The following is an 18,971-nucleotide window of genomic DNA, read 5'->3' as shown; positions in this document are numbered from 1 at the left end:
TCCAGATTTAGAAATGAAGTCATTATTTGCACGTTTTATTTAAGACCAGTTGAAGACAGTATCTACACCTGTAGAATAGTGTATGGGGAAAACCTAATGTCGACTGTCCTGAAAGCCTGGGGACACTGCTTGGGCAGACGTCAGCTCCTGCTCACTTACAGCCTGCTTTCCTGAGCAGAATGCACTGGCCCTGGCGCCTACAGGAAGCCCAGAAGAAAGCCTCATAAAGAAAGACCATTGCCAACCGTCTCCTCCCGTGCATTAAGAGTTCAGTTTCACTTTAGCTGGCCAGACATTTAGGGTCCCTGATAGCCCTATATTTTTATGAGCCTTGTTTATTTCTGTTTCATTATATGATCTTAAAGCTTTCTTCAAATATTTCCTTATTAGTCTTCACCTTCCTGAAAGTTGGAGACATGCACTTGTAATTTTTCAGATACTGTAGCAGAGTGTTGGTAAAGTTTTATACTTTAATAGCTGGAAGAGATCTTACATTCCACAGATGAGGAAACTGGCCCAGAGAAATAGAAATGATGTCTAAGGGAAAAGCAGCAAGACAGTGAAGCTGTCCTTAGATGGCAGGTCTTCTAGTCCCTGGTCCAAGACCTTACTGCTTGGTGGGCTGACCTCTCTGCCTGCTGCCAAAACCATGGAAGCTTCTTTCCCCTTCCTTTCCTGAGCTCAGAGACATTGGAAGGATTTATTTAGAATGGGAATTGTCAGTGGTTTTCCTTTTTTTTTTTGAAAACTAATTGTTTGCAAAATGTTTGCTTTTGAGACATGTGATGGCATAAATGGGATCATAAAATCCCAGAAGTATAAATTCACATTTTAGAGAGAAATATTTTTGTTAGTTCCAAAACACCAGGAAAGAATATCAAACGTACATTGCTTTCTAGAGACAGATCATATAATAATACATGGCAGTTAGAAAATTAGTAACTGGAATATTGACTTGTTTTCCATTTGCAGAGAGGTGTTCATTAGTACAAAGTGATGACTTTCTTTATCTCTGTGTCTCAGATAAAACAGCAGTGGGGGGAGCGCATGTCAAGTTAGTGGCTGCTCCTGTGTTGGCTCTGCCAGGCCCACCTCCTTCTCTTGGACTAAGACTCCACTCGGCCTCCTTGTGCCCAGCTCTGCTCCTGCCTGTCTATCTGATCCTTTTCTGCAACCCTCAGGGAACCAGGAGGGTGTTTTTCACCCATGATGCTCAGCTCATTCCGTATCAGCCTTTTGTAACAGCATTAAACCCCAATGCCCTAAGGTATACGTTGTATGTAATTAGCTGCTCTCCTATGCTTCTATGATGAGATGGGTGGTTATGTACCATCCTTGGGAGAATTGAGGAAGCATTTGCTCAGAGCATTCTCTGTTCTGTGGTTCAGATGAAGGTCATTACATGGATGAGCAAGTTAGGTTTTCTGGCTCCCTTTCCACAGTTGAACAAATGGAGGAGGTTCAGGGACGTTGTTGTGGCCAGAGCACCACTGTAGGTGTCCAGACTGTGGGATTTGAACGCAGGGCTGCCTGACTTAGGAGATCCACCCGCTTCCTTGTGCCTGTCTCCTCTGTAGCTTCACTCCCTCAGACAGTAACCTTCCCACAGAGCCTCTTGCAAACTAGATGATTCCTGCTTGCTGATCTGGGCGTGAGACATGAGTGGACGGCCTGGCACTGGAAGGAGTTCAGGTCTCGCTCTGTCTCACTTCCGGTGCAGATGGTGCTTTCTGACAGTGCCTGGGAGAACATCAGGGAGCTGTGGCAATGCCAGGAATGGAAAGAACGTGGTATATATTTATGCTACTCGGTTGTGGCAATTTGCTATGGTCACAGTGTCAACATTCGTGGGCCCAGGTAATGACCCAGCCTGCGTTCATGATGTTCAAATGTCCTGCACATAGGACTGTTAGTTCATCTAATCAGAACTTTAAAGGACCTGATTTCTTTGTTAGAAATAAGCTCTGCCTGTTTTCCTGTGTCAGGACCCCTCTGTGTCATGGAAGAAACGAGAGCTCACCATTGTAATTTCAGTGACCATGTGCCTGACTCAAAATATGGTCAACTCTAGCGCGCCAGATCTGGACTGCAACCCCCACCCCGACCCCCCCATCGTCTTCACTCTGGATTGAGCCATGGGTTTGGGGAGCTCTAAGAGGATTCTGCACAGCTAACCTGTAGAAGGAGGGGCCGGCCTTTCCCCTTAGCCACTACTAACAGTGAGGCAGAATTTACTTCCTAGGATTGACAGTCTGTCCCTGGAGAAGAATACAACGCAGGTCTGAAATGACCAGACTCTGAAATGACCAGATTAGAAAGTGTCTCGGAGGAAGACAGTGGGCAGGAAATGGGAAACGGGGATCTTTTCTCACCATCTAGGGCAAGGGCAAGGGGAGGGAGGGTCCAGGATTTTATTGTCTTACAGCGGAAGGGGGCAGGAATGAGATGTGTTCCCAGTATGTGAACTTTGATCCCAGGCTTTCATAGAAATTATTGTTCTATGCAACAGGAACAGTAAGCCTTCTTATACTTGAGTTAAAATTACAATTCAGTCACATTAAACAAGTTTCTGAGGTCAGGTCCTATCTATCTATCTATCTATCTATCTATCTATCTATCTATCTATCTATCTCTATATCTGTATCTATCTATCTATCTATCTATCTATCTATCTATCTATCTATCTATCTATCGAGAGAGCCAGAGAGAGAAATGCGTTCCCAGTCCTAAAACAACTTACACATGTATTTTGAAACACATCCAATTTGTATATTGGGACTTTTTCTATGACTGAAAGAAAAACAGCCTCTGCTTTAGAAATCTTCATTTCTGCTCTTCCTGGTAGGATGGAGTGCTTGTATGTACATACTTACTATGTACCTTTTATGTACCAGGCCTTGTGTTTACGATGGAAAGAGTAATCAGAAACAGCCCCTGTCCTCAAGAGGAGGTCACATTCTTGTCTGGTGGCAGAAGTAGACATGTGAAAGGCAAGTCTTGATACGCGCAGCCAGTGTAGAGATGAGTTTATGGGGAGGTTGTTAGCGGAGCACAGGAGGGGCCTAGGATCCAGGAAGGCTTCCTGGAGGAGGTGCTAACTACAACCTGGGCTGAGTGGTAACAGGTGTGAGCAACTTGGGGAAGGAGCTGACAGGGAGGCATTCACCCTCTGGAAACAGCATAAGCAGAGGTGCAGAGACAAACCAGCTTGGTGACCCTAGGTATGCTGACCAGCCCTGTGTGGCTGCAGCTCCCAGCTTACCCTTCACGACTATTACGTTGTGCTTGGGGCAGTGCTTCTGTGTCAGCATCACTTGGGGATTTGTTAGAAAAGCAAATTCTAAGGCTTTCTCCTAGACTCATCTGAAATTGAAATTCTGGGATGGGACGCAGCAGTCTGTGTTTCAATTAGCTGTCCAGGTGATTTTCATGCACGCTAAAGTGCGTGAACCACTGTTCTAGGGCATAGGCTTTCCAAGGACCCCAAACAGCCACTCGTCATGGCTGCATGAGAATCTTTTCAGAGAACGGTCGCTGTATTCCCAACTGGTTGGATCTCCTTCACATCGACAGCCATCCACATTTCTTGTAATTTTTCACCAGCGTACATCCTCATGGTTTCTTTTGCCCTCCATGCCTCATTTCATTGCATACTAGTAATTTATATTATATTATTTCAATTATACCTCTACTGACATGATTTCTTAGTATTTGGCAACAGTCAATTAATCTGGGTTCAGATCCCAGCTCTTCTGCTTGCCCGCTGTGTGACCCTGGGGAAGCATTAACCTCTCTGTGCCTTAGTTGCCTTATCTGCAAAACGTGGATAGTAACGGCACTCATCTCTTAGGTAAGTGTTTCTAACTTTGCTGTGCATTGGAATTACCCCAGGGGTCTTTAAAAACATCGATGCCTACTCCTGCCTGCAAATATTGGGATTGCTTTTGGGTGTGACCTAGACACTGGCATTTTTAGACTCTTCCCACGTGCAGTAAAATTTGGGAACCACTGTCGCAGGCTTTGAAAGAATGAAATGAGTTGATCCTTGTGAAATGCTTAGAAGAGTGCCTGGCACACAGTGAGTGCTCTGAGTGAGTGCGGGAGGAGGCGCTGATGGTTTTGTGGGAGGAGGAGGAGAAAGTGTGGCCATATCCGTTGCTTGACGAATGCCTTGTTGAATGCCTGTCCAAATGGATTCGGTCTTTTGTTCTGAGAGTTGGGAGGTGAAGTAGCCCCCAAGCGGTGCAGCTCCATAGCTAATTCTCTGAGCCCCTTTGCACAAGGATACAGAAGATCACGCCTTAAACAGCACACAGGAGCCCCACCCCCGCCCATCCCACAGACTTCCCAGCCCTGGCCACCATTTCCCCACCACTGTACTGTAAAAACTTGAATTGTGGAATGTAACCAGATTCTAAAATCATGAAGTTGCAGTGCTTCGCAGTGTGGATAGGAATGGGGTGGCAATCGGGTGCCCTAAGATTCTGTACCTTCTCTAATCTGTCATGTGTACCTAACTGCCAACTTTTAAATACACAGCACATCTCCAGAGTTTGGCACCTGATCTGTCTTCTAGAATCTGACTGTCACCATGTTATACATTGCATATTTCTAACCATTATTTGAAAGAATGTACCATCTCTCCACATACCTTGTCTTGTCACATATATTCATTCAACCTTCATTGTTATATTAATTCAGCAGATATTGATGAGCGCCTGCTTTGCACCAGACACCGTGTTAGCAATTTTATCGTTTGTTTTCCTGCTGTGGAGAGAGAGATAGATATGCCTCTGTCTGGCAGCATGTATGAAATACTTCTTTTGGTTTTGATTTGTACCTGCAACATTCTCTATATCTGTCTCTCTTCCTGACGTAATTACTCAACTTTTAATAAGAGAACATCTGAAGGACATTTCTCATGTTGAGTTCATGGGCCTTCTTTGAACCCTGCTGAGATTAATGAAATCAAACCGCATGCAACGATGACTCTAAAATATCCTGACAAGTTATTAAAATCCAGTTTGCCCCTGACCAGGTACATGAGCCACAGTTCCTATGCTCAGAATAAAATCTGTGATCTGATTTAAGTGCTATGGGTTTCTAACTTCGTTCAGTCCCAAATTAGTCCTGTAGTGTGGCCAGAGCAGTTAAAGAAATGAGAAATGGGTGAATTCCTATCTCGAGTTTCTGGTTTGCTCTCTTTCTGTGGGGAAGTTAGATGATGTTTTTGGTTTGGTTTTGCTGTGCCGGGTATGCAAATAACTGATGTTTACTGGTAGCTTGGCCCTGTGTTGCAAATGGAAATAATTGATTCACTCTATTTGTTCTGCTGCCCAATTACTAAGTGAAAATCTACCACTGGGAGACTTTTGTATAGCCAGCACACAAGTAGCTCAGTATTATGGTAAAGACTAGCCTCCATTGTGTGGGCTTACCATTATCACTCATGTTACCCACAGACTGAATAGGCTTTAGAAATAGAGGCCTTCAAAGGAGTTGCCCTTGCTTAAATGTTCAGTGGATCCTTCTGAAATAACATCCCCCAAACCCTCATTCAAAACAATATATACTCAAAAGGATTCTATACTTAAAATGAGGAGAGTTAAAAATAATGTTTTAATTTTAAAAATTTGAGGTTAACGAGTAATCCAAAAGATAGTAGGAAAAGTAAACAGACTATTTTTAAAATGGTATACTTTGAGATCTGCCAGACCTGCTTTCTATGCTTTTTCTACCTTTGACTTTTCTAACACAAATCTAAACTCCCCAGAGTGGGTTGCTCGGGTCATCTTACTCAGAAAGCCTACTTGTTTTACCGAGTCAAGGTCAGCCATGGAGCTAGAGCCTGTGTGTCCTTAGGCCACTCTGTCAGAACTCTAGCATCCTACCCTTCCTAGAAAAGGGTGGGGTACTTTGTTATGTCGTAGCTCCAGTTCTCGGCTATGATGTGTTGGGGTGTGTGTGTGTGTGTGTGTGTGTGTGTGTGTGTGTTGGTGCATGACAGGGCCAGAATGAGGTGCTCTGTTGTGCTGCTGTGACGTGGGATGAGATGTTAAATACATACAGTTGCCCTCCAAGTTGAGTCTTAGAATCCTGGCCTCATTAAGTCAATGAAACAGTGGAATTCTGAATAAAAAAAGGGGTTTTGAACATTTAGTTTTTTAATGACACGTCTTGGCAAGGTGTGAGTAAGAGGCCTGACTGGTGGACTTGCAGCCTGTGCAGCCGGGCTGACTGTGGGTGACATTCGTATTGGCAGTTGCTGTCCTCAGCAGCCAGCCTCCGTCTGAACAGCTCTGCTCAGTGTGGAGCCATCTGAAGGCAGGACGCTGTCGCCACACTCAGCTCTTGAAATGCCATGGACCCAGCAGTGTCTTGTGCTCCCACAAATCACGTTGGCTCCCTGGCTCATGGATAATGACAGCGCTCATTGAGACGAAGGGACAGCGACCATTCCTTCATAATGACAGACTCGGTGCGTTCTGGCCAGGGGGAGGCACTGGTACTAAGCACACACTTCCAATGTCCAGTGTCAATAATTCAGGCAGTGCTTACCTCCTCGCTGCCCCTGCCAGTCTCCTCGTTTTTCATTAGATCTTTATTGGCTGGGGGGAGATTGCTGAAGGTTATCCTCATCTAGACTTTTCTTTCCAGCCTAGAATCTTCTGCGTCCAGGAAGTGGGGCCCAGGAGAAGGGAGAGGGTATATGTGTCATCGGTCTCGGCTCCCCTCTCCTGCCGGCAGATCGTCTGGGCTTCTGTGGTCCCACCCAACAGTAGGAAAAATACTGAGGGCTCAGGGAATGCTGTCTGCCTTCCTTCCTATATAGAGGCAGTCTTGGAGGAGGAAGCAAGAACGCTTTCTGCTTTTCCTGATCTTTATTTCTAATCTGACTCCTTACACAAGGTGTGGCTCCTGAGTGGGTGCTGACCCAGGAGCCTCCAAGCGGTAAACGGAAGTGAGGCTGGCCTAGCATTGCAAGGTCAGTGCTCACAGGTGCAGAGGTCACACCATGTGAGGCCACTGCCACTGCCCAAACATGTCTGATTTGGTAGCACTGGTTTCATTTTCATACTAGTACATTCGAAGGAAGTTGATCTCATTGACTTCCTGGAGACTCTTTTCAAGCCTGCTGAGATTAATTAAGTCCAGCCCCACACAACAATTATTCTAAAGCATAGTGCCTTACTGTATTTCAGTGCATGCCAGACTACTGAATTTAAATTGTTCAAGTAGTTGATAACATTTTTGTTGATTTCCTACTCTAGGAGTCTAATGCCCTTTTTTTATTTTTGTGGGTGGATGGATATTATTTCTTGCTGGGCTGAGGAATCTCTAGAAGAAGAAGGAAATGCCTGTTGTCAACAGGACAGTGCTGTTTTCTAGGCTTTCCTGGAAAGTTCTCTGTAGAAGCCAGGTCTTATTCTGTACACAGTGCATCTGTTTCTCTCCAGTTGGGGATTTTTAAGAACACTTTGTGTCAATTGGAACACTTTTCTTCTGAGATAAAGATAAGTGGGTATCTGTGCAGATCAGTCTGGGAGAAACAGAACATTGTGAAAGGAGACGTGGTTCAGCGGGAGGGTTCCTGGGCCCTGGTTATACTGAACTTGGACAGCTGCCTTCTTTGTATACTTCCAGGTCAGCTGAAAAGACCTGGGAAGCACTCTAATCATTATGCAGAGGGATTTCAAACAAAGCAAAAAAAACCTCTCTAAAGCCTATGTTTGTATTTTTCTTTCTTGCAAACAGAAGAGTGTTCTATGTGATTATTTTAAAGAGACCTGGTCATGCTGTGGCCAGTTATTTACACATTCTTGGTTACTGAATCTTTCTCTTCTTTGTACAAACTCGTTGCCCCAGGATTCAGAAAGAATTAGCTTGGAACACGTTTCTCATGGATTCTTTAGTTGGAAGATGCTTCCCCCTTGGGAGGATCCCATAGCTTTCACTTCAGAAGAGTGAGGAATTCAGATTTCGTCAGGATCCACTCAGTAGCCGGGTGGTGTCAGATCCCCAAGAAGTGGCTGTTGTGCCATCTGAGTGCAAAGCCACTTGGAAAGCATTGCCCGTTGGCTGCCTCGTGTATTCAGTGCTGCCATTTGGCAAGAGGCAAAGGAAGATGGTGACATGGTGGCTGTCATTTCAGAACCTGCAGGGCAGGTCAGATAGCACCAACTGCTTCCATATGGAGTACGGAGCAAGGAGACATTGCTGGGAAGGCTGCTTGCCATGGATGTGTCTCACGTATGGTCTTAAAACTACAATGCATCCTACTTCTCCCACAGTTACCTCCTGGTGCAGGTAACAGTGGTGTTATAAGACTAGGGTGAATGGTTTTAAAGAAAGTGATATAAGGGCTGACAGTTACCAGCGGCTTGACAGGGACGTGGCCACACCCACCAGCTGGTGCGTGACTGGGTAATCTACGCTGGAATTCCGACAGACTTCTGGCATTAAGTCCTAGGCTCTCCTACGGAGCATGTCTGCATCAGTTGTGTGGTGTGACTATTCACGCGAGGATTTCTTTAAAATGCATTGAACTTCCAGTTTAAAGGCATACCCAAATCCTCGTGATGATTGTGTGGAAGACACAGCAGTGGTGTGTAGATTGTTTCCCTTCCTCTGGAGTAATGTTGGTAAAAGTCAGCATCTGACACAGATGCTCAGTTGGCAATTCAGAAGTAAGAATTGGCAGAAGAGAGGGGGGAGTTGAGAGTTAAGGCAATAAATATACAGTTGTATTCATGAAGAGTTTAAACTTCTTGTTTATTAATTATTTAAATTAAACTACATTTAAACATAGTTGTAGATTCATGTGTGTGAATCTACACTCTGATAGTTACATTGACCGTAGTACAGCATTACAACCACAGTTTGACGTTGACATAGTCAAGACACAGAATGTTTCCATCACCAGAAGGATTCCTCACATTAGCTTTTTATAACCACACCCACCTCCTTCCTGCCCGCACTCCTTCCTTTACCTCCTGCAACCACTAATTTGTTCTCCATATAATTTTCTCATTTCAAAAAGGTTTTAAAATTGGAATTGTATGGTATGTTGGGATTGGCTTTTTTCATTCAGCCGAATTCTCTGAAGATATTAGTCGTTTCTTAAACATGTGGCTTGCAGATATGTCCTCTGACTCTATTCTGCTTCTCAACAGGGTCTTTTGAAGAACAAGTTTTTAATTTTAATGAGGTCCAACTTATTGACTTTTTTTTCTTTTATGAATCACACTTTTGGTGTCAAGTCTAAGAACTCTTTGCCTAGCTCTAGAGCCCAAAGATTTTCTTCTATTTTTTTCTTCCAAAAGTTATATAGTTTAAACTTTTTACGTTTAAGTCCATGATCCATTTGAGTTAATATTTGTGTAATGTATGAGATGGAGGTCATGGTTTCTTGTGGGTTTTTTTTTTTTTTTTTGCTTGTGGATGACTAACGGCTACAACATTTATTGTTGTTGTTGAAAAGGCGATCCCTCTTCCATTCAATTGCTGTTGCACCTTTGTCAAAAACCAGTTGGATATATTTGTGTAGGTCTGTGCCTGAGTTCTCTTATCTGTTCCATTGAGCTGTGTCTATTCCTTTGCCAGCATCACTGTCTTGATTACTATAGCTATATAAAAGTCTTGAAATTAGGTAGATTGATTCATCCCACTTTATTCTTTCTCTTCAAAATTATTTTAGATGTTCTAGCTCCTCTTTTTCCCTTTCTATATTAATTATTGAATACTGTTCTACAAATAATTTTGCTGGTGTTTGCAGAATTGACATCTTTACTGTTTTGAATTTTCTAATCAGTGAACATAGTAGTGTCTGCATTTCTTTCATCAGCATTGTGTAGTTTTCAGCTTTTAATTCCTATACGTGTTTTCTTAGATTTACACCTAAATGTTTCAATTTTTTAAACAACTGTAAATGGTATTGTCTTTAATTTCAGTGTCCACATGATTATTACTAGTACTTAGAAATAGTTGATTTTTTTTTGTTTTTTTGGTATGTTTAGCTTGTATCCTGCAACCTTGTAGAGCTCACTGATTAGTTCTAGGAGTTTTTGGTAGATTCCTTGGGATTTTCTATGTAGACAATCATGTCGTCTGCAAATAGAGATGGTTTAATTTCTTCCTTTTCAATCTTTATGCTTTTTATTTCCTTTTCTTGCCTTGTTGCACTTGGCTAGACTTAGTACTAAGTTGCTAGAATGAGAGTGGTAAGAGCAAACATCCTTGCCTCTTCTTTGGGAAAAGCATACCATTTTCCACCATTAAATATAATGCTAACTGTAGGTTTTTGGTAAATGCTCCTTATTAAGTTGAAGAGGTTCTCCTCTATTTCTGTTTTTCTGAGAGTTTATAAATGATGAATGGGTGTTGAATTTTAGTAAATACTTCTTTGTATCAATTGATTTTGATTTTGATCATGATTTTTCTTTAGCTTATTAATGTGGTGGATTATATTAATTAATTTTCAAATATTGAACCAATCTTTGATCTCTGGAATAAACCCTACTTGGTCATGTATATAATTATTTTTATGTATTGCTGATTTCTATTTTGCTAAAAATTCTTGTGTCTATTCATGAGGGATATTGGTCTGTAGTTTTGTTTGTTTTGTTTATCTTTAGTGCTCACTCATCTGGCTTTGATATGGTGATAATAGTTTCATAAGATGAATAGAGACTGTCTTCGTTTCTTTTATTTCCTGAAAAGAGTATTGAATTGGTATTAATTCATCTTTACACATTTGGTAGAATTCTTTAGTGAGACCAGCTGGGCCTGGAGATTTCATTTTTTTGCTGGGGAAAGGTGAGTTTTTTGAAATTATGCATTCAATTTCCTTAATAGTTAAGGGCTATTAGTTATCTATGTCATATTGTGTGAGCTTTGGTAGTTTGCATTTGCGTTTTTTGAGGTAGAGGTCCATTTTGTCTAAGTTGTCAAATTCATGTTCATAGTTCAAGTTGTTCATAGTATTCCCTTATCCTTTTGATGTCTGCCAGGTCTGTAGTGATATCTTGCTTCATTCTTAATATTGGTATATTGTGACTTCTATCTCTTTTTTTTACAGTCTTGTTAGAAGTTTGTAAATTTTGTCAGTGTTTTAAAAGAACCAGCTCTTGGTTTAATAGATTTTTTTCCTATTTTTCTGTTTTTAATGTCTTTTCTATCTGCTCTTACCTTTATTGTTTCTTTCCTTTAGTTTGCTTTGGGCTTATTTTGCTATTTTTCTAGGTTCTTGAGGTGGGAACTTAGAACATTGATTTGAGAAGTTTTTTCTTATGTATGCATTTCATGAGAATGCTATGCTATGCTATGTATGCTATTATGTAGGTTATGTATACTACAAATTAACCTCAGAGCACTGCTTTTAGCTGTGTCCTACAAATTTTGATATGTTGCATTTTCATTTAGTTAAATGTACTTTTAAAATTTCCCTTTAGACTTCCTCTTTGACCTGTGGATTATGTGGAAGTGTGTTTTTTAGTTTCCAAGTGTTTGGAGGGTTTCCTCTTATTGATTTCTAGTTTATTCCATTATGGTGGGAGAATACATTCTATGTGATTTCAGTTCTTTTACATTTGTTGAAGTTTATTTTATGGCCCAAGATACTGTCTATCTTGATACATGTTTCATGTGCATTCCAAAAGGTCACATATTCTGCTGTTGTTGGGTGCAGAGTTCTGTAACTGTCTAATCCTGCTGGTTGATGGTGTCAATTCTGAAATAGAGTATTTTGTTGTAGTGGTGTTGGTAGTTGTTTGTTTTTGTTTCTGTTTTCTCTTTTTAGGGAGAAAAAGGGAAATGGAAATGAGGATTGGAGAGCAGAGAATTTGGAATCATATTGTTTGGCAAAAATAAGGAGACTAAAAGTCTATATTGACAATTTAGGGCAACTTTGACAATTAACCAAGTGGAGAGTAGAATTCGTATTCTCAATTGAAAATGTAGGTATGAGAGGGCCATTTCATCACACCATTGTTTTAGAATTACAAAGTCTGAAGAAAACCAAGCTTGATCTCAAAATCCGTGGTCGGACAGTTAAAGTTGCTAGCCAGGACTGGAGGAGAAGGACATGTTTCGAGGTTGTCTAGATTACTTCTTATTGAGTAGTGTTTATGGGTTAACTCATTTACTGGGTACTAAGCACTTATTCAGTCATTACTTTATCAGATCCAGAGCAGAAATGTGGATTATTAATATAAAAGCTAGGTTATTCATCTATTCTAAAAATGTTGTTGAATAATTGTTCTATTCCAGACATGAAGCTAGTCCCTGAGGATATAAAAATAGAGCAGCATGGACTTAAGTATCGTCTATTCTCCTACACAAGAAAAACCTAGGGCTCCTAATGGCTTCTATAAAGAGTGATTACTAGAAAACATAAGAGTCAGTTCAACCTTGAAGATTGTTTTAGTCTCAGATGGTGCAGCTTAAATTTGGAAAATAATATTAAAAATGTTTTGCAGGGAAACTATGCTTTATAACCTGTCACTTTCAGTTCAACACCGGGCATTTCTTGCATGTCTCCTCTGTGTGCCAGGCAACCTAAGTGGGTGCATGGGGTATGGGTTTGCTTAGTTTCTGGTGTACTTCTTAAGTCTGACTTTATAAAGCTAGAGGCCCAGTATAAACTTCTTAAACTTTATATCCATTTTAATGTTTTATTTCTTAAGAAATAGAAGCTTCCTTGTCTACTAGAAAATTTTATTTGCATTGTCTTCAATAATGCAGCTTTATAAAGAATGCCTATATAAGTCATGTTGAATCTAAGTACGGACAGATCCGGTATTGGTATCAATACTGAAGTGACTTCACGTCGATTTGTAAACACACCATTAGTGTAACCTGTTTAACCAGGTACAGTTTCGGAAGACCAGCACAGACTTTGTTCTATGGCTTTTCACATGACACAACAAAAAGTGAGAAAATACAGCTTACTATATCGTAGTATTTGCTCTCTTTTCCCCAATGACATCATAGTTTCCCTTAATATCTGGTTTTCAGATCATGAAAACATGTTATTTTCCCAGAAAATCAGTTGCTTTGATTAATGGGGCCAGGCCAGTCCAAGGACAGAGTAAGCACACAGGATCCTGGCATGCGTCCTAGAAATTATCCTCAGTCTTCATTCTCTCACCTTGGGGCTGTTTGATATAATTACTGTGTTTTCGGTGAAAATAGCATCTGGTAATTCTCTAAAGAAGTTCCATATATCTAAGAAAATAATAGATGATTCATTGATAAGTTATTAATTGTTAATAGTTAACAAGCTTCTGCTTTATTTTGTATCATTTTATTAATAAGCCTCCTTTCTTTCTAGTATAAAAAAGAAGTTGAAAATTATACTGTCTATTCAGCTCCTTTATTATTCCTTAATTAATCAAGCATGGTAGACATGAAAACTACTTCCCTTCACCATTACTTTTAACTTAAGTTACATTAAGTTATTATAGATAGCTGGAAGAAAGTGATCAAATACTTCTCTAATAATTCAGGCATATATCAGTTAGTCTGGCTGCTACAGTTTGCCTTCGATAAATCAGATAACTTCTTTGAGCCTTGTTCTTTCCCTCTCTGTAAAATGAATCTGGCTGATAATAAGTGACCCTGCCTATTTCATTTGGCTGTTTTCATGATCCCCTGCTAGTCTGTGAGCTCTGTAAGACAGAGCTGTGGCCCATTTATCCTTGTATCTCCAGTCTACGACAGCCCAGATGTTGCAAGTGCTGTGCCTTTTGGGGCCACGCAAGTAACAGAGGAGCTCAGCACTTTGGATGGAAACTGTTGCTCCATAGGTTCTGCCTATGAAGTTCGCAAGGAAATGTTGCCCACAGCTAGCATATCCTCTGATTTTCTAAGAGAATCCAGAAATCTGGATTTTTAAATGAAAATCTCTCTATTCTTAAATATTGAAAATGAATTCAGTTTTTAAAAACTCCCTGTGTAGGCCAAACAAGGCATGAGTGCTGTGACATCCAACCCCAAAGCCAGTGCTTGCCACTTGGGAACATGCTCTGAAAATATGCTTATTGAGGGGGTGGCCCGTTAGCTCGGTTGGAGCGTGGTGCTGATAACACCAAGGTTGCTGGTTGGATCCCTGCATGGACCACGCTGAGCTGCATCCTCCTTAAAAAAAAAAAAATGCTTATTGAATTAACAGCAATTTATTTATTGAGCTGTATTATAATATGGCTGCCATGAATAGAGATCATTGTAATGTTTCCGAGGAAGATGCACCTGTCTTCCTAAAGTAAGAGCTTTTATAACGATATCATTGTATAGACATTACTTGTATACAGTTATTAATAGGACTGCTAGTCACAAGTACCATAATAAATGAGCTTACCGTATGCCATGCATTGCTAGGCAGGTATTATCCATATGAGAAAGACTCACAAATTGAAGATCAGAAAGTTTAAATAATGACCCAAGCTGACCCAGTCTATCTAATGGCTGAGCTGAGGTATAATCCAGAAAGTGGTTCATACTGCACTTCTGGCCTGTCGTCGCCTTCTGTCTAGATAAAGAATGAACTGACACCACAGCAAAACAACTAGTCTAATTAGTTTCTTTTTCTAACAGCTTTATTGAAATATAATTGGCATGCCATGCAGTTCTTCCATTTAAAGTGCAAAATTCAATTGTTTGTTGGATGTTCAGTCATGCCAGTTATCACCAGTCAATTCTTGAACATTTTCATCACCCCAAAAAGAAATCCTGTACCCATTAGCAGTCACTCCCCATGTCCCCCCAAGCCCTCAGACATAGGTAATAACTCACCTACATTCTGTCAGTATAGATTTGCGTTTTCTAGACATTTCACATAAATGGAATCAGACAATATATGGCCTTTTGTGTCTGGCTTCTTTTTTTTTTAACATAACGTTCCAAGGTTTGTTATTATGGCATGTGTCTGTAATTCATTTCTTTTTATTGCTGAATTATATTCCATTATATGTATACCACGTAGTATATATTCATTTATCAGTTCATGGATATTTGGGTCGTTTATACTTTTTGGCTATCATGAACAGTGCTACTATGAACATTTGTGTACATGTTTTTGTGTGGACGTGTGTTTTTATTTCCCTTGGGTATATACCTAGGAGTGGCATTGCTGGGTGACATGGCAACTGTTTAACATTTTGAGGAATTGTCAGATTATTTTCTGAAGCGACTATATCATTTTACGTTCCCACCATCAATGTAGGAGGTTCCAGTTTCTTCACTTATCAACACTTGTGGATATTACTTTAAATTACGGTAACATTCACATATCAAATATTTACCATCTTAACCAAGTGTACAGTTCACTGGTATTAAATCCGTTCACATTGTTGTGCTGCCATTACTACCATCTATCCTCTAACTCTTTTCATCTTATAAAACTAAAACTGCCCATTGAACAATAACTCCCTATTCTCCCCTCCCCCCAGCCCCTGGCAACCACCATTTTACATTACATAGAAATGTCTTTATGATTTTGACTACTCTTAAATAACCTCATATAAGTTGAAACTTGCGGTATTTTGTCTTTTTTTGTGACTAGCTTATTTCACTTAGTGTAATGTAAAATTTCCTTCTTTTTTAAAGACTGAGTAATGTTCCATTGTGTGTATAGACCACACTTTGTCCCTTCATCTATCGATGGACACTTGGGTTGCTTCCACCTTTGGCTATTATGAATAACGCTGTGAACATGGGTGTATAAATGTCTCTTTGAAATCCCGCTTTCAATTCTTTTGGGTATATAAGTGGAATTGTAGAATAATTTCTAACTTCATTTGTTGTGGTCAGAGAAGATACTTTGTATGATAGCTTTCTTTTTAGAAAATCTATTGAGACTTAATTTGTGGCCTAACAGATGGTATATCCTGGACAATGTCTCATGTGCAATTGAGAATATATATATATATATATATATATATATATATATATATGCACATATATGCAGAAGGTGCCAAAAAATGTATATGCATTTTAAGAAAGGAAAAACTATTAAAATTGTAATACTCAATATATACTGATAACAAAAGATGAGTACAAGTCATGTGTATACATTTTTTTTTGTACTCCCAGTATTTTGTTATTGTTGGTCAGAGTGTTTTGTATATATGTGTTAGATCTAGTTGGTTTATTGTGTTGTTTAAATCCTCTATTTTCTTACTTATCTTCTGTCTGGTTGTTCTATTCATTATTGCGAGTGAGGCATTGGCGTCTCCAACTATCATTGTAGAACTATACATTTCTCCTTTTATTTCTGTTGGTTTCTACTTCATATATTTTGATGATCTCTCATTAAGTGTGTAAATGTTTATAATTGTTCTATCTTCTTGCTGTATTGAACTTTTATTAATATGCAATGTCCTTCTTTGTCTCTTGTAATCTTTTTTGATTTAAAGTCTATTTTGTCTCGTAATAGTATAGCCACTTCTGCCCTCCTCTGTTACTATTGGCATGGAATATCTTTTTCATCCTTTCACTTCCAACTTGTTTGTGTCTTTGGATCTCAGATAACTCTTGTGGACAGCATATAGTTGGATCCTGTATTTTTATCCATTCTGCCAGTGTCTATCTTTTGATTGGAGAGTTTAACATTTACATTTAAAGTAACTACTGATAAAGAGGGACTTACATCTCACTGTACTATTTATTTTCTATGTGTCTTATAACTTTTTTGTCCCATATTTTCAACTATTGTCTTCTTTTGTATTTAATTGATTTTTTTTTTGTAGTGAAATGTTTAAATTCCCTTTTCATTTCCTGTTTTCTTTGTGATTATGTGAGGATTACATTTAACATCCTAAAGTTATAGCACTCTAATTTGAATTTAAACCAGCTTAATTTCAATAGCATACAGAAACTCTGTTCCTTTATAGGTCTGTCTTCACACCTTTTATTGTTGATGGCATAAAATTATACTGTTATACATTGTGTCCCCCAAAACATCAACTAAGGCATTAGTCTCTTAAATCATGCAGAAACAAAAAGTGGTTACAAACCATTGTTACAATAATACTAGTGTTTACTATTGCCCATGTATTATCTCTACTGAGATTTTCATTTCTCCATATGGCTTTGATTTACTGTCTAGTGTCATTTCATTTCACCTTGCAGGATTCCCTTGAGCATTTTTTGCAGGGCAGGGCTTGTTGTGACTTCCTCAACTTTAGTTTATCTGGGAATGTCTTAATTTCTCCCTCACTGTTGAAGGATAGTTTGACTGGATTTGGGATTCTTGGTGGACAGGTTTTAATACATTGGCCACTATCTTCTTGCCTCCAAAGTTTCTGATGAGAAATATGCTTATCGTCTTATTGAAGGTCCCTTGTATGTGATGATTTGCTTTTCTCTTGGTCTTGATAATAATGTGTCTTGATGTGAGTTTCTTTGAGTTCATCTTCCTTGGAGTTCATGAGCTTCTTGGATGTTTATATTCATCACATTTGAGAACTTTTCAGTTACTATTGTTAAGTATTCTCTCTGCTGCCTTTTCTCTCTCTTCATCTGGGACTCTCACGATGTGTATGTTGGTTCACTTGATGGGATTCTACAGGTGCCTTAGACTCTGTTTGCTATTCCTCAATCCTTTTTCTCTCTGTTCCTCAGACTCTATCATTTCCATTGTCCTATCTTCAAGTTCTCTGATTCTTTCTTCTGCCTGCTCAAATCTGTCTTTGAGTCCCTTTAGTGAATTTTTTTTATTTAGTTAATGTACCTTTCAGCTCCAGTCTTTCTTTTTGATTTTTTTATAGTTTTTCCCCCCTTTCTTCTGCTCCCCCCCTCCCCAATTCCAGTTCAAGCCGTTGTTTCTCAGTCTAGTTGTGTAGGACACAGCTCCCTGGCCCATGCTGGTATTATGAGCCTTTCGCTCCCCTGGGGCTGAGGCAGTCAGTCGCCTGTCGTCGGTTGGCCACTCACAGTAGCTCACGGCAGCTCTTGCCAGCTGCCTGCCGCTCATGATGGCTGCTGGCCACTCATGGCAGCACACCGTAGCCAGCGGCAGCACTCAGCAGCCGAAGGCAGTACCCAGCTACTCACACCAACCTCTGGCTGTTCACGGAAGCCTAACTCCAGGGAGAGCTGTTGTTCACAATCTTAGCTGTAGAGGGCACAGCTCACTGGCCCATGTGGGAATTGAACCTGCGACTTCTGCGTTAGGAGCATGGTGCTCCAACCACCTGAGCCACCGGGCCGCCAAGGTCTTTCTAAAAGACAGTTTCTGTTTACTTTTTTCCCCTTTGAGTGAGCCATATTTTCCTGTTAATTTGTATGCTTTGTGATTAATAGTGGACATTTGAATGTCATAATGTGGTAAGTCTGGAAATCAGATTCTCCCTCTTCCCCAGGGTTTGTTGTTTTTTGTTATTGTTTTGTTTATTGTTTTTGGTTTTGATTGATGTAGGCTGTCTTTGTGCTGAGGGTCACCCTGAGGTGCAAACTTAATGTGTTCTCAAGTCTTTTCTGAGCTCTTTCTTGGACGTGTGTGGTCGCTTTCTAACTTTACCAATATATATGCAGTTCTTTTTTAAATGTCCTAGGCTTTAATGTCTGGCTCCTTAAGGGGAAAGGCAAAAATTGAGGGGGAGGGTTGACGGGCCCAGGTCCTTTAAGTCCCCTGGAATTTACTTCAGCCAGAGGGGAAGGGACTTACAACAATGGAGGGGAGGTGCAATAACAATGCTGCCCACTTCTTTGTGTGCACCTCTTGGTGACTAGAAACAATAATCAATGATCAGAGCACATATTTGGAGGACAGAGTCCTTCTTGCCCACCCTGACTTTGCAAGCTGTGTGCAGGCTGCTCCAGGAATACATGCACAGCTGTGTTCTCTTCGCCACATGTCTGGGGTGGTTGAGGAATGGGTAGCTACTAATGTGCTAAGAGCTAAAATTGATTGAAATTAATTGCAGTTTACCATCCAGTCTTCCTCTGGAAGTTGCAAGCCTTCACAACAGTAT

At 40.2% G+C, this 18,971-nt stretch overlaps 1 protein-coding gene across 1 annotated transcript in view; it reads left to right on the top strand.

Moving 5' to 3' along the window:
- The window catches only part of SPATA13 (spermatogenesis associated 13), a 319,123-nt gene that overhangs the window by 185,066 nt on the left and 115,086 nt on the right, over positions 1 to 18,971 (top strand). The window lies entirely within an intron of this gene.

This window comes from Rhinolophus sinicus, linkage group LG04 (genome assembly GCF_036562045.2).
Source record: "Rhinolophus sinicus isolate RSC01 linkage group LG04, ASM3656204v1, whole genome shotgun sequence".
In the NCBI taxonomy this organism is placed as follows: domain Eukaryota; kingdom Metazoa; phylum Chordata; class Mammalia; order Chiroptera; family Rhinolophidae; genus Rhinolophus; species Rhinolophus sinicus.
Note: the sequence above shows the minus strand (reverse complement) of the source record. Positions and strands in the feature narration are given on the sequence as shown.